The sequence below is a fragment of the Paroedura picta genome, chromosome 5 (assembly GCF_049243985.1).
Source record: "Paroedura picta isolate Pp20150507F chromosome 5, Ppicta_v3.0, whole genome shotgun sequence".
Lineage (NCBI taxonomy): Eukaryota > Metazoa > Chordata > Lepidosauria > Squamata > Gekkonidae > Paroedura > Paroedura picta.
Window position 1 is genome coordinate 52,998,870 of NC_135373.1, and position 15,620 is coordinate 53,014,489.

General features: G+C 44.3%; 1 protein-coding gene across 8 annotated transcripts in view; it reads right to left on the reverse strand.

The window, feature by feature from the left end:
- FRMD4A (FERM domain containing 4A) overlaps positions 1–15,620 on the reverse strand; it is a 406,427-nt gene that overhangs the window by 143,884 nt on the left and 246,923 nt on the right. The window contains exon 1 of one of the 8 annotated variants that reach the window (XM_077337980.1): positions 14,252–14,813. The exons of the other annotated variants lie outside the window; for them this stretch is intronic. The gene's annotated coding sequence lies outside the window, so the exon portion shown is untranslated. Of the gene's footprint in view, positions 1–14,251; positions 14,814–15,620 lie in introns of those variants that run through there. 8 annotated transcript variants of the gene reach the window in all.

The window sequence follows — 15,620 nt, forward strand, 5'->3', positions numbered from 1 at the left end:
ACCTAGGACAGGCAGCAGCTCTCCATAAGAAGCCTTGACTCTCTCAGCCTTGTTACTCAAAGTCTTCTCTGAAATGAAGAAGCTGGGAATGGGCTCTCATTCATGCCAACCATGTGCTCTACCATCTCTAGCAGAAGTGGCTACATGAATGTATAGGACTGAATTCTGCCCCGCCCCCCCTCTTAAAGCTGCATTTTTCTTTGCTCAGTTTGCCTATAGCAGTTATGCAACAGAATGACAAAACCGGGAGCAAGGTTTCTTCTACAGTAATCCCTTATAACCACTCCACAACATGCCCCTGAAAGAACAAAGTACAACCACATCCCATCTGCTAAGACTTCCTCATGGCAAAATTGGCTCCAAGTATATAAGCATTCTGCACTGCTGTTGTGGGTTTTACACCACATTTTGGGAGCTTTGGGCTTCAAAAATATTGCTTACAAGATGCCAGTGAATGCTGTCTGACAGCAGTAATGTACTAAAAGCATCTTAATCTCTAACATTGAAATTTTAAAATCCTCATCCTGAAATGTCTTCCTATTTCTTAAACTTTAACCAGAGTTATCTCCTCCCCTAAAATGGCTGCTAAACTTTTACATCAAACACAGCTCAAGTATTTTTAAAAGAAAACCAGACTATTCTTCTTCCTTTTCTTCCTCACAAAATACTTACCTTTCTTTTTTCCCCCAAAAGAGACTATTTTCAGTATTTCTCATTTGCTTCTTCAACACTTTCATCAACCCTTCTTTTGAAAGCCCCTCATTTCTGTACAGAAAACAAGTTGTAATCAGCACAGAGAGCCCTTTCTGTCTTGGCCTGGGGAACGGCAGAAGCCCCTTTCTAACAAATGTATCTGCAGCAACACACTACGTAGAAGGGGGAGAGACACTGAGATAGCAAACACTGTTGCCCCCCTACACATTCACTAGAAAACATGTAAAGGTCCTTTGAGTGTACAAAAATCTGGATGTAGATTCCATTCTGTTGTTATTGTGAGAAGACAGCCGTATGCCTACATGTCTGTAAAGAATCAATGGTGGCATTTGGACTACCTGTGAGGATTACAAGATCCCTCTTTGCTTTTCTGGTTCATCAAAGGAAACATGAGAAATAGTTTCAGTAGGAAGAAACAAAATGAGCATCCAGAAGCCACAAGAGCCTTCAAATTAATCTTTCTCTGTCTTCAGCCACCTCCACAAACAGTCTAAATAACTAGTGGTAGAGCCCAATCCTCCCACCCCTTCCCCTCCAGAATCTGACAATGCCTAAGTGGAATTCTAGTTTTTCCTCTCTGTTAGCTCCTGCTGAATACACACAGGAAGCACTACACTATGAAGACTGACAAAGCTTGCCGTTAAAGAGGCAGAATAGCAGCTTCATAGCAAAGGTATCCAAAATGTGGCTCTCCAGATGTCCTGAGGCTCATGGTAATTGTAGTATCATTCTAGAAAACATCACAACAAGCCACAGATGCCACTTGCTTCTGTGTTGGACAGGTTCAGCTATCTTATCATCTGACCAGAAGGTCTATGGTCCATCACAAATCTAAGAGATGATGGTCCACTGCCATGAACTTGGGAAATGCAACCATCAGAAGGCAGGTCCAAGCAAAACTAACAGATGTACTTGGTATTTTTCCATATGCTATCAATCAGCAAACTGTTTGACCCATCAAAACTGAAGCATAACCTTTAGATTAAAATTGTTTTTTGTCAACAAAAGATACCATGGACTAGGACAGAGAATGTATTAAACTGCTGTTTCCTAGACAACCTACCATCTGAGCTAGATAGCACAGGCTAGCCAGATATCATCAGATCTTGCAAATTAAGCAGGGTCAGCTCTGGTTAATACTTGGATGGGAGACCACCAAGGAAGTTTAGGGCTGCAATACACAGGCCGACAATGGATGTTTGTCTCTTGTCTTGAAAACCCTATGTAGCTGCCACTTAGTCTGTGGAGCTCATCCCCTGAGCTGTGGATCTTTATGATTTTTCAAGCAGCAGCCAGGTCTGAAGACTCACAATGCCATAGCCAAGCTCTATGCCAGCCTTTCTCAATTTCTGGACCACTGAGAACCCCCAAACATGGCACAATCATGTAGAATATGGTTAGGAAGCATAGCTGTATGCATGCTCACCAAGGGCCCCTCTCATTCCCACCCCCCCTCCAGGCCCATCATTGCCTATTTTGGGAGGGAGGCAGGTCAACATGACATATATGATCATATCATCCAATAAATGTTCAACAAAATAAAAAAATTAAAATTAATTAAATTCCACCTGTTCAGGAAACATTTCCAGGGATGTCAAGAAACCACAGGGTTTCACAAAACCCTGGTTGAGAAAGTCTGCTCAATGTGGTAAATGCTCCTAAAGTAATTTTTTTAAAATTGTGATGACTCACCAAACCAACCATCTCTGTTTCAGATCATCTAGCCATGCCCCAGTACCCTTGAGGCTATATTGTTGCTCTATATGGAGCTGCCCTTGGAGACAGTATGGAAACTTGAATAAGTCCAAAGAGCAGCAGCGCCACTATGGTCTGGACCTAACTGGACTACACAAAATTCCTATTTTGTAATCATTGGATCCTACTTCTACAGCCCCTTTATGGCCTGTAGACACAAGTATCTGTCCCTGCATGAACCCAGCTAGTTATGCTGGTCATACCAGCAATGCTTTCTCATGATCCTCTATTACAGATATGCAAAGACTGCCATTGCTTGGTCTCAGGCAGCAGACTTGCTGAAAATGTCACAAATGCACCCATCCTGATGTATTTCAGGAGGCCATGTAAGAACAGCATATTAAGGAGGGCTCATTAAAGCGATATCATTAAAGGGGAGTTGGTGACCCATCTCATAATTAATGCTAGGTGTGTGTGTGCCCATATAGGTTTTCTGAGCTACTATAGGGTTTGAAAATTTTGTATGCATTGAATAGCTATAAGGTTGTTCATGATCTGAGTAAAATATGTGGTTTGCACATCATATAGATGGATGGGGAAAGTGCCTTTTTATTGCAATTTTACCACCTCTAATATGTTATTCTGAAAGTTTTGGTTTGTGTTAAAAAGATACAAAGAAAACACGGTCAGAAAAAAAAACATAAGACTGAACAAGCATTTCTGTTTTCCTCAGCCTTGCCAATCTCTCTGGCTGTTATAAGCCATAATAGGGTAAATAGTGTAGTGTCATGTTTTGTGGTTTTATGGATCAATTATTGGGAAAAGGCCATGATTGCTGATTATAGAGATGACTTACAACCTCAATATAATTATCACTACTGCTCTACTTTGTTTTAGTCTTCATGAAAATGATAATATAATATGACATGATTGTTTTAGTCTTTATGAAACTAAATAATGGAAATTGTAAAAATAAATAAATAATAAAGAGAAGTCAACTGCAATGAAAAAACTGTATGGGTATACTGCTATTATAAGTTACACTGTAGACTGTGGTTATGAACTGGGTGCCCTCTGGGAGAAAATCAGCTATAGACATTATTATATATTATATGTGGGTGGCAGGTTGACATGGACAGAGAGGTTGTCAAGAGGCATTTAGCTGCACTGGATGAGTTCAAATCCCCTGGGCCGGATGAAATGCACCCGAGAGTGCTCAAAGAACTTTCTGGAGAACTTGCACAACCCTTGTGCATCATCTTCGGGACCTCTTTAAGGACTGGAGATGTCCCAGAGGACTGGAAGAGAGCAAACGTTATTCCGATCTTCAAAAAAGGGAGGAAGGATGACCCGGGAAACTACAGACCAGTGAGTCTGACCTCTGACTCTGTTGTGGGTAAGATAATGGAGCAGATATTAAAAGGAGTGATCTGCAAACATCTGGAGGACAATTTGGTGATCCAAGGAAGTCAGCATGGATTTGTCTCCAACAGGTCCTGCCAGACCAACCTGGTTTCCTTTTTTGACCAAGTGACAGGTTTGCTGGATCATGGAAATTCGGTTGATGTCGTTTACTTGGATTTTAGTAACACTTTTGATAAGGTTCCCCATGATGTTCTGATGGATAAATTGAAGGACTACAATCTGGATTTTCAGATAGTTTGGTGGATAGGGAACTGATTAGAGAACCGCACTCAAAGATGGTGTTTCATCAGACTGGAGGGAGGCGAGTAGCGGGGTACCTCAGGGCTCGGTGCTCGATCCGGTACTTTTAAACATATTTATTAATGATCTAGATGAGGGGGTGGAGGGACTACTCATCAAGTTTGCAGATGACACCAAATTGGGAGGACTGGCAAATACTCCAGAAGATAGAGACAGAGTTCAACGAGATCTGAACACAATGGAAAAATGAGAACAAGATGCAATTTAATAAAGATAAGTGTAAAGTTCTGCATCTGGGTCAGAAAAATGAAAAGCATGCCTACTGGATAGGGGTTACGCTTCTAGGTAACACTGTGTGAATGAGACCTTGGGGTACTTGCGGATTGTAAACTAAACATGAGCAGGCAGTGTGATGCAGCGGTAAAAAAGGCGAATGACAGTTTGGGCTGTATCAACAGGGGCATCACATCAAAATCACAAGATGTCATAGTCCCATTGTATACGGCACTGGTCAGACCACACCTGGAGTACTATGTGCAGTTCTGGAGGCCTCACTTCAAGAAGGACATAGATAAAATTGAAAGGGTACAGAGGAGAGCTACGAGGATGATCTGGGGCCAAGGGACCAAGCCATATGAAGATAGGTTGAGGGACTTGGGAATGTTCAGCCTGGAAAAAAGGAGGTTGAGAGGGGACATGATAGCCCTCTTTAAGTATTTGAAAGGTTGTCATTTGGAGGAGGGCAGGATGCTGTTCCCATTGGCTGCAGAGGAAAGGACACGCAGTAATGGGTTTAAACTACAAGTACAACAATATAGACTAGATATCAGGAAAAAAATTTTCACAGAGTAGTTCAGCAGTGGAATAGGCTGCCTAAGGAGGTGGTGAGCTCCCCCTCACTGGCAGTCTTCAAGCAAAGGTTGGATACACACTTTTCTTGGATGCTTTTGGCTGATCCTGCATTGAGCAGGGGGTTGGACTAGATGGCCTGTATGGCCTCTTCCAACTCTATGATTCTATGATTCTATATTATTATAGATAAAAACATAAAATAAAACAAATGTACATAGGAGCCTTCCTAAACACAGGTAGCGAACAGCAACTTCCTTACTTAAATATTATAAAGAGAAGATCTTCCCCAACATGCTGGTCTTAAAATCACAGAACTGGAAGGAGCCATACAGGCCATCTAGTCCAACCCCCTGCTAATCTTTCAGTGTGTATGTATGTGTCCACACACACATACACAAATGACTAACACACTGCTTTTATACCATATCATATATTTAATTATGAACTGGGACAACTGTGGGTTGTTAAAAACACATACTAGGGTCATGCACAGAGTAAGGAGATGTTTGTGCAAAAACCCACCTAAGAATTTTTAAAAATGTTATAATAGTGAAGGAAATTGCTGTCATTTGGGAAAAGCACTCTTTCTCCTTGTAAGAGCAAATGTCCTACACCATCAGGAAGAATGGCTTTTCTCAGTCACACCCATCCCTTTCCTGCAGAGGCCAGGCATCTCTACCAACAATCTTGCAGAGGTGCCAGTTGTGACTCTTCCATAGGCTGCCCATGGCTGTCAATCTACTCAGCCTGCCAAGAACAACTCAAGTAGTTGCCAGGTCCCTTTCCCGCTCCCCAGAGTTGTCGTATGTAAAGGAGAACCAGGGGGAATTGACTGCAACCATGGCAAATGGGTAGGTGAAGAGGATTTGATATGGTCAGTGATGGACTGCTGTCTCTCCAAGGGAACTCCCCCTGCCACCTAAACCAGGCAGGTGGAGGAAGCAGAACTACAGCTGGGCAAGGCTAGCCAGTGAATCAGGGGGAAAAGGGATGGGATTCCCCTCTCATGTGTCTTGTGCACACCTTGTCTTCCGTGCTATAAGGATAAGTCAAAAAGTATTGGTACAAAACCATAGAAACCTTTATTAAACAAAAAATATCAAAATAGTGAAGCTATTGTTTCTTGACATATCTACTTTGGAAGGTGGTGTTTCCATCTCTCTAACCCTTCCCTGCAGAATTTAGCACTCTTGAATTTACATGGCAGTTTTGGCTTGAGGGACTCAGATCATGTTCCTTTTAAACGTTCTTTGAGTTTTAGGAACAAAAAAGAACTTTGAAGGGGCAAGGTCAGAGCTGTAGAATGGATGGAGTAAGGTCTCCCAATGAAATTCTCATAGCAAGAGCCCTTGCTACCCTTGAAGAATGAAAACGTGTACTATTGTGATGGGAAAAAATTCCTCAACACAACTTCCTTGACTTTTTTCACCAAAGCAGTTTTTAGGGTTTTTTTTTTTAAAGGCACCCTAATGAAAGTTAGACAAGTAAGTGTATTACTGAGAGAATTTGTCCACAGCCATCCACTGATTGCAGAGACATGTTTAAACATGTTTTGGTTGGAATTAACCCGTGCATGTTTGAACTGGAATCCTAGTAGAAATACTTTTTGTCTTGCCCACGTAATACTTAATATGTTGTTAGAGTTCTCCTTGGTTCTGGTGGGTAGGTGTGTTGGTCTGCACTAGAACAACAAGAATCAAGTCCAGTGGTACCTTAAAGTCCAACAAGATTTTGAGGGCATAAGACAGCCTTTCTCAACTTTTTACCATTGAGAAATCCCTGAAACATTATTCAGGCATAAAGAATCTTTATAAGTGGCACAATCATGCAGAATATAGCTGGGAAACATAGCTGTGTACACGCCCACCCAGGACCCCTGCCCTTCCCACCCCCTCCAGGCCCATAATTGGCCTTTTCCTTCCAGGATCATCAAAAAAGCTTTGTATAAGCTTTTGAGATTCAAAGGTTCCTTTTGACAAAGGGAGCTTCAACTCTTAAAAACTTGTACCCTCAGAATCTTATTGGTCTTCAAGGTGTTATTGAACTCAAAACTTGCTTGTCACATATGCTGTCCTAGAGAATTGTATTATTTCAGTGTTATATTTATTTACTTTATTGTTAGACTTGTAGATTGTCTCTCTCTGGCAACAGTCTCACGGTAGTTAACAAAATATTAAAAACATTAAAACCATAAAACCACAGTTTAAAATCAATAAACAATTAAAATCTAATTTCATGTTTAGATGTTGGTTTTTAGACCCTGCTTTTCAGTCTCAAAGCAGCTTACAATCCCCATCCCTTCTTCTCTCCATAACAGACACCCTGTGAGGTAGGTGAGGCTGAGAGAGCTCTGAGAGAACAGCTCCAACTCTGCTCTGACTAGCCCAAGGTCACCCATCTGGCTACATGTGGAGGAGTGGGGAATCAAACCGGGCTTGCCAGATTACAGGCTACCAAATCTTAAATGCTCTGACAATCCCTCTACATATATTTCTGAATTCAGTTTCAAGTCTGAGAGAATAGGAAGGAGGCTTCTTTCGATGTTACTAGGTGCTTTACTGTGTCTTTTTACAGATTTACAGATCTTTATCCATGTATCCAGCTCCTTCTCTAATTTCAGAGCCAAATTTTAGAAGGGAAAAGGGAAGCATTCGAAAGGAAAAGATACCAAGGAAACGATTTAAAGGGCAGGCACATGCTGATGTGGTTGGATGAAAGTTGTTTGGTTTACAGATTTAGGGGACCCAATTGAAACTGCTGCCACAAAGAATTTTGACTGCTGGGCTTTGTGCTGATTCCAAACTCTCTTTGCTTGTGATGTCAGTTTTGTATAGCCAGCAGAGTCTACAAAAATGCATGCTGAAAACATCAGGTCTGAATTGTTATCTGTTCCAGTAGTTCCTGGTTGAACAATTGCTGAAAATGTCAAGTGGGCTGGATAGTTACTAAAGCTGTACCAGCAATGGTTGGAGGATGCAAACTAGAAAGTTCAGGGAGACACAATCCTACCCCCACAGTCTCCCCTCCACTCCAGTTAAATTGTGCACATATAATCCTTTTAAGGTCCTGTTCAGTACTGCAGGTAGTCCTGGCTCCTCCACCGTTTTGACCCTTCATCTGTTGTATCCTCTGATCCATCAAAATTTCATGTTCAAAGACTTTCAGAGGAATTTAGCTCCAGCCAGGTAGCTGTCAGGTGTCATAGGCTCAGCCCCAAACCTGGAGCTGGTAGCTCCACAGTCGCACTCTGCATGCAATTCAAACTGCTTGCCTCCATAGATAGCTGTTGGCTTAACTGCCCTAAGGGTTGTGGTTTTACCTTGCCCTTTCTTCCAGGAGCTTAAGATGGTAGTGGACATCATCCTGCCCTAAGCTCCATGTTATCCTCACAACAATCCTTTGAACCTAGATTCACTGAGTCAAGGTGAGCTTCATGGCAGAGTGGGGATTTGGACCTGAGCCTCCCTAGTCCTGGTTCAACACTCTATAACCACTACCCCAAGCAGCCTCTTAATAACTTCTGTGGCATTTCAGGGTTGCCAGGAGGCCTTCTGTTGACAACCCAAATTGCCCACAGTCACTCAGAATGGTGGCAAGGAAGGTGGGAGTGTGGGTACTGTTTGAATGGACATGGGGTAGCTTTAGAATCATCCTAAGCAATATGGTCAAATCAGAGTTTCCAGAAATTCTTTGAGCTACCTGATGTCACTTCTGGGTTTTCCTGGAAGTGGCATCATTCTGCCTGGAGGGATCCAATGAGAGGTGCTGTGATCAGCTGACTGAAGGGTCTAGTAAGATTTAGCCTAGAGTCAAAAGACTGCTGTCTGCAGAATGGGCCCCTTAGTCTGAGAAGCTCATCCATGATGTGGAGAGAGAGAGAGAGATTTCCTGCAAAGGTTAAATCATTGACTCCTTTAAGGACTTTGGAAAGTTTCCCACATGAAATGACAAGCTGATGATATTCACCATTAAATTAACTGTCACAGTACCATGAACTGTCACTAAAGGCTGCAGGCTCAGCTGTGTGCTGTCACCGACAGACTGTAGGCACCCCAGGGTTTAAACTTCGGAACACGCTTTTAGAAAGTCTTTGAACAAGAACTGAAAGCCATTGGCCTGAAAACAACTGGCATTTCTCTGGCCCCTCAACATGGGGTTCATAAATTTCAGACACGACGTATGAACTTTCCTCATGCCAAACCTGGTCCCTGCTCCATCTTGCTCAGTACCTCTTACAGTGATCACCAGAAACTCTCCAGGGCCCCAGGAGAGGGTCTCAGAAGGAGAAGGAAACACCTGTTGCCTTAAATCAGGGGTAGTCAAACTGCGGCCCTCCAGATGTCCATGGACTACAATTCCCATGAGCCCCTGCCAGCATTTGCTGGCAGGGGGTCATGGGAATTGTAGTCCATCGACATCTGGAGGGCCGCAGTTTGACTACCCCTGATTTGAATCCTTTATTTGGCATGCCTGTGATTGAACATTCTACCTGCAAAGCAGGGGCTCTGCTATGCTGTTTTGCCCCACCCCTTTACAGCGAAAGGCCCACCATCTTCTGATTGAGTTAGATACATGTATGCCAGTACACTTTTTCTAGGATGTGCCTCTCTCAATCTGCCGGTCACAGACTTTAAAGATCTATGCAGCTATCTGCATAGACAAAATCAGCATTGCTGCGGTCATGTAGAGACAAATTAAAGCATGGAACAGGTAGACTGAGAGGAAAGTATTGGGCTGGATCCTTTGAATTACAAGAGGAAAAGCACACCTGAATCTGGGGACAGATTGGCCATTAAGGTCATCAGTTCCTGGGAGATTGATGGCCTGCCTGTCATCTGTTGGGGCTATCCCAGCATTAAGAGTGGCATTTGCCATGCATGAGAAAGGTGGGAGCTGTGGCCGCACACTGGCTACCCCTCACTCTGTGTGAGGTGGATGGGCGCCTCCTCTCTCTCTTCCACTGGCGGGCACTCTGGGGGCTGGGCTGTTTTCTAGGCTTTTGCCTCCCAGTCTGCTTTTGCATGAATCTTTCCTACCTTCCTCAAGCAGCCCCTAGTGACCCCCAACAAGATGTCTCTCAGCAGAAGAGGAAAATGGAGGCAGTTTCACTGTCCCTCCCCCCTCGTTAATGCAGCTCCTGACCCATATAATTTTGTCCATGAGATTTTCCGGGCATCTCCTGCATACGTCAACTTTTGAGGCTATCACAAGTCAGATCTGGGTTAAGAAGATTGTGGAAACAGTCCTTTTATCAGATATTTGTAGGATCCAACCCACAGTGCTGTTGCTGACCACTGTCCTCTCGGCACCAAAGCAAAGTGACAACTCAGAGGTAAATATAGATTGTAGTCCCTGAAGCTTGTCAGAGCAATTGGCTGTAAGAACTTCAATTTAAATGACTGAAATGGGCTCTCCTTTACAATTGGATCAACTGCTGAGCCTTACAGTTCAAGAGCTTGTGGTGCTTGGTACATGGCAGATGTGCTCATATACAGGGCTAATAAGTTATCGAAGCATTACATTGAATGGTCAGAAGCCCTGCAACTTTGCTGGGCTGTAGGGTGAGTGTTTGGGAGAAATACTAACTTGTTTCACTACTCATGTATGCACCACACACACATGGAAAAGAATGAATTGCCCAGTCAAGCCACAGTTTGCACATGTGCAATTGATCCGGTCGCATGCACATAGTTTTACACATATACAGAGCCAAGGCCAAACTATATTTGTGATAATGTTGTCATTTTAAAGTGATTCAAAATGGCCACAACGGACCCATCCTGACTGGGTCCAGAGCACAGTAGTCTCCCCCCCCATTTTCAAGTGCTGAAACTGTTACAAAAGTGGGGACAGGTTATTTCAGCACCTGACAAGATACTGAGGTGAGGCAACAAGAGCACCTCAGCCCATTGTGGGCTCAATCAGGATCAGGCCCTTGCAGCATTTTTAAGTCACTCTAAAATAGCAGCGGCATTTCCGTGGCTGCCATAAAGACTCTGCCATGTCTACTTTGACCCTCAGTCCCATCTCCAATGAGTACAAGAGAATGACATGAGACACTGAAAGCTCTTTGGAGGGAGGTCAGGATGAAAATTAGACAGGTGCTCCTTATCTTTTTCCCCACATGCATTCAATTGAACACAGGGATTGTAATCTATACTACTGAGAAGGGACAAGATTTCTCTAGAGACATACTTTACTATGAAAACAATTTAATAGCAATACAACACATTATGTGACATGGAAGTTTCTGTAAACAAGAGGTATTGGCCTCCCAGCTGTAGATTTTGAGCATAGTAATGCAAATATAATCCAGGCCTGGATGGTCCAGGATAGCCCCATCTCATCAGATTTCAGAAGTTAAGCGGGGTTAGTTCTGGTTAGTACTCAGATGGGAGACCACCAAGACTGCTATGCAGAAAGAGGCAATGGCAAAGCACCGCTATTCACTCTCTCCTTGAACAGCCTATGGCAGGGGTAGTCAAACTGCGGCCCTCCAGATGTCCATGGACTACAATTCCCAGGAGCCCCTGCCAGCGAATGCTGGCAGGGGCTCCTGGGAATTGTAGTCCATGGACATCTGGAGGGCCGCAGTTTGACTACCCCTGGCCTATGGGGTCACTGTAACTCAGCTGCAGCCTAACAGCACTTCCTACCACCAGTAAAAACAGAAGACAGCATAAAGATAGGGAAACTTGCCCTGGTTTGACACAAAAAAAGCCATCATGGCTTATTCAAGGCCAGCTGCTCAGGCCTGTTTCACACTTTACTTGATGAAAGAAGCTTGTGGTAGTAAACACCAGGGCATATAAAGTGGAGATGTTGAAACATGTGATAGACTTTTGCTGTGAAGCTCACACTGACCGCAGCTACTTGATGCTTGCACTCACCATGTTCATAAGCATGCATATCTACCAAGAAAGATGTCACAGCAAATACAATGGGTACATAAAGAGCAAACAAACCATTAAGAAGGAAGAAACTACTTTAGTATTTTGAGAGACATAAGCATGCCCAGAACAGCCAGCCCCCCCAGACTCACCCTTTGGAATCCGCAAACTATTTCATTTTGCAACCATTTCTGTCACTTAACACACATGGAATTTGGGATTTCTCTTTTTTTTTTTTTTAAAGAAGGGAGTAACAGCTAATTAGCTACCTACCAATGAATGGCTTGCAGAAATGTTTAATGTGTAGAATACTAAGGAGCTGGGTTTTTTGATATTATAGAACAAGTGCCTTATATGCAATTTACTATTCACTCTTAGAGCTCTGGGGCTTACAGCATTAAAGCCCAAGGAATACCTAATATTAGATGGGATAGCAGTCTTCCCTATGTTCTCTTCTGAAGGAAAATATAACCAGGTCTCCTTTACTTTATGGAACACTGAAAGTTCACGTGCCCATTTCAAGATATCAATCTCTCCCCACGAATGAACTGGGGGGGGGGGATCTAAAAACAAAAGAACACCCACAAGAGACAGAGAACATTTAGAGTGAAATGGATGTTCCTCACCTCAGGTATAGCAAGCAATAACATGAAGCTTCTACTGCATCCCCCTAGTCTTGCTCATGCTGTTCTGAGCAGCAGTGGTTCTCCAAGGCCTCAACGCAAACAATATCACTACCTCAAAGTTTTGATGTAGTATGTTTGACTTCTTTATAAGCCTTGCAACTGAAAATCCTTTTAACCTGCAATGCTGAAGGCTTAATTAGAGACCTGCTGGCAATGCATGTGGTTAACCCCTAAGGAGTGGCTTCTCACCAATTTTGAGTCCTCCACACAAGTTATGATTCAGGAACCACAAGGGTGGCTATACATTCCATAAACGAAAGAAAATAAAACCCTATAGCAACAGAAATGGGTATACAACATTGCAGTTACGCATGTGACCCAAAGGGTTAAAACCTTTGGGAGGCTAGCATTATCTGGGGCACAGCAATAGTACTATTTTTCAGTGGAAGAATCTGGGATCCAAAGAATATTTTCCAGAATGGGTAAGTTTTGCCAGGAAAGGGTAGAACCAGAAGCTGAAAGCTACCCTTCTCCAGCCAACACAAAAACAATATTGCCAGGGTCAGCTGCAATGGGTTCAATTAGTGTGCAGTCAGCTATTCATACAGCAGCCAGCCGGTTGGGCCCCCTGCCATCCCCACACTAGAGGAAAAATTACCCTCCATGTAGTTTGATACTCTCAGCATCCTTTTGGGTCTGGGTTGAGGGCAGAAACAGGTGAGAGATGGAAGAAAATCAGCACAGACACATACACCAGAAATGTCACCCTTCATGAGGCACATGGAGGACTGGAAGCTCATCTGATATGAGTCTGAATTAAACCTGATGCCTCTTCTGGAGTTTCCTCTCTGGATGATGCCGAAAAACAGCAGAGTAGATCAGTGGCTTTAGAGAGCGCTTTTAAAGCCACAACAGAATTCAGAACAAAGTGTATTCCAACACACATACTCTCATACATTCACTCAAGTATATCTGCCTCTTAAAAAAAAAAATCATGTTAGCCTTTGGCCCAAACCATTCTGCATCTCACATTTTTGGTAGTTCAGGGTCTCTTCAGACCATGTATCAACAAACTGCCCCAAATGCATATTATCAAGCTGCCGCCAGAGCTATTAACAAAAACAACTGTGTCTCTTGAAAATATTTCACAGATCCCCAGTTTAGTTTTCTGCTTTTCCCACTCAGGAACAAGCACACCTAACAACCACAGTCAAGAAAGAGCTCTCATACAGATTTACATGCATCAGGGGAGAGAAAGAGGTGATCACAAAGAGGATGGGAAGTTGATTGATTTACTGAGTGTGGAGCAACTTTCCTCTGACAGCCGTGGAGAAAGGAGCATTGTTTGAATGAACAAGAAAAAAAAACACCTTTTACAAACCCTGCGAAAAGCTGTGCATGAAACCTGCTGCAGCCATTTGGAAAGCCCAAGGTCTGTTCCACACAGAAGCAGAGCTTCCTGCCAGGCACCTGGACTGGCCTGAATCTAAATCATTCCTTGCACCTTTCCTTTCCCACTAACAACCCTCAGCATGCACTAAATCAGTTCCTCCTGCTGCATCTCCTCTCTGCTTCTTCAGCAGAACATCCCCCCTCTTTTGAAATCTCAAAACCCTTCCCATTTAATATAAAATGAGCCAGAACAAGAGACTGCCTGCTCTCTAAGGCTCTTTTAAGAACACAAAAACGTTAACCCCATCCATCAGCTACATGTTGTGCTTGCCTTCAACCTGATTTCCCCACCCCCCAGCCCAAAATGCTACATATTTGCAATGGCTTCCCCTGTCTGGAAACAAAGGCAGGCATTACCTTTTTGTTTTTTTCCGCCCCTTCCCTTCCAGAGGCACAGCGGCAGCCGAAGCAGCAATTCAGATTTCAACCTGATTGTCCCTAGAAAAAAAGCATCCCCTCCAATCCAGTTGCACAGGCCTCCGGCCTAACAGGCAGCAGCAGCAGCAGCAGCAGCAGCATCCATTTCTCTGGACTTCCTCCTCGGTGGCTTACTAGAATCCAGGCACAGCCCTTTCTCTGGCTCTCTCCTCGCCTGGCCGCGCCTCCCTCCCTCCTTCCTGCTTGCCTTCCCTCCTCTCCTTGTGTCTGCAAGGAGCGCCCGCACAAAGCTACCACATCCCATTTCCCTCCTAACGGTCTCTCGGAGAGACAGCGGCTGCCGCGGCTCCTGGGTGCGCCGCAGCAAGCGCCATCCTCAACAGCCGGCCCAGGCGGGGTGTGTGAGACGCGCCCACACACGCAGGGAAGACAAGGAGAGCCGCCGTGCGGGCAGCCCTGCGAGGAGAGCTTCTGCGCGGGTGGATCAGAGCATCTTAGCGGAGAAACGCGACGGCAGCCGCCTCGGCTCGCTCGGCTGCCTGGCGTGCTTTCCCTCCGCCTCCGCCCGCCCGCCAGACGAGTTTATTGGGCTGCCTGCGCGCGCGTGGCGCACTGAGGAAGGGCGACCGTGAGGAAATGTGGGAGAAGAGCTGGAAGGAAAGCCTCTCCGCTCGCGCCATGCACCATAACCCTGGTGGGCCGAAGGCAAGGCTGTGCTGCTACCCTAGGCTGGGGAGAGGGGGGGACCCAGGTTGGGTGTGACGCCAAGGAGTTCAACTTCCAAAGCAGCCATTTTCTCCAGGGAAATAGATTTCTGTAATAGCGAGCTTAGTTGTAATGTGTGGAGGACTCCAGACTCAGACTGGAGGTTGGTGACTGGGTAAAAGTGCTATTGGAAAGGAAGGGGGGGGGGGAAGGGAGAGAGAGAGACAAATATTGGAAGACAGCCCTCCTGCTTGCTCCATCCTCAAAGCACAAAATCCATCAAGAAGACTGCTTCATTTACACAGAAGCTTCCAATGAAAAATGCAGGCGAATTGCACAGAAACATGGATCCTTCTAATCAAACAGCATCACAAGAGTCTTGTCAAGCTACTAGCCCACAGCAGTGCTGCACTCTGAATGGCAAGAAAGGAACATCACAACATCGCTTGTAAATGTCTCCAGTACAGTGTATTTTGGAAGCCCAATGCTTTTGAAACTTCACAATAAGAATATAAGACAGGCCCTGGAGGATCAAACCAGTGGTCCATTTAGTCCAGCATCCTGTCTCACACAGTCCAACCAGTTCCTCTAGGTCTTCCCTTGATATTGACTACTGACACTGTAATTCAGAGGTTTACTGCCT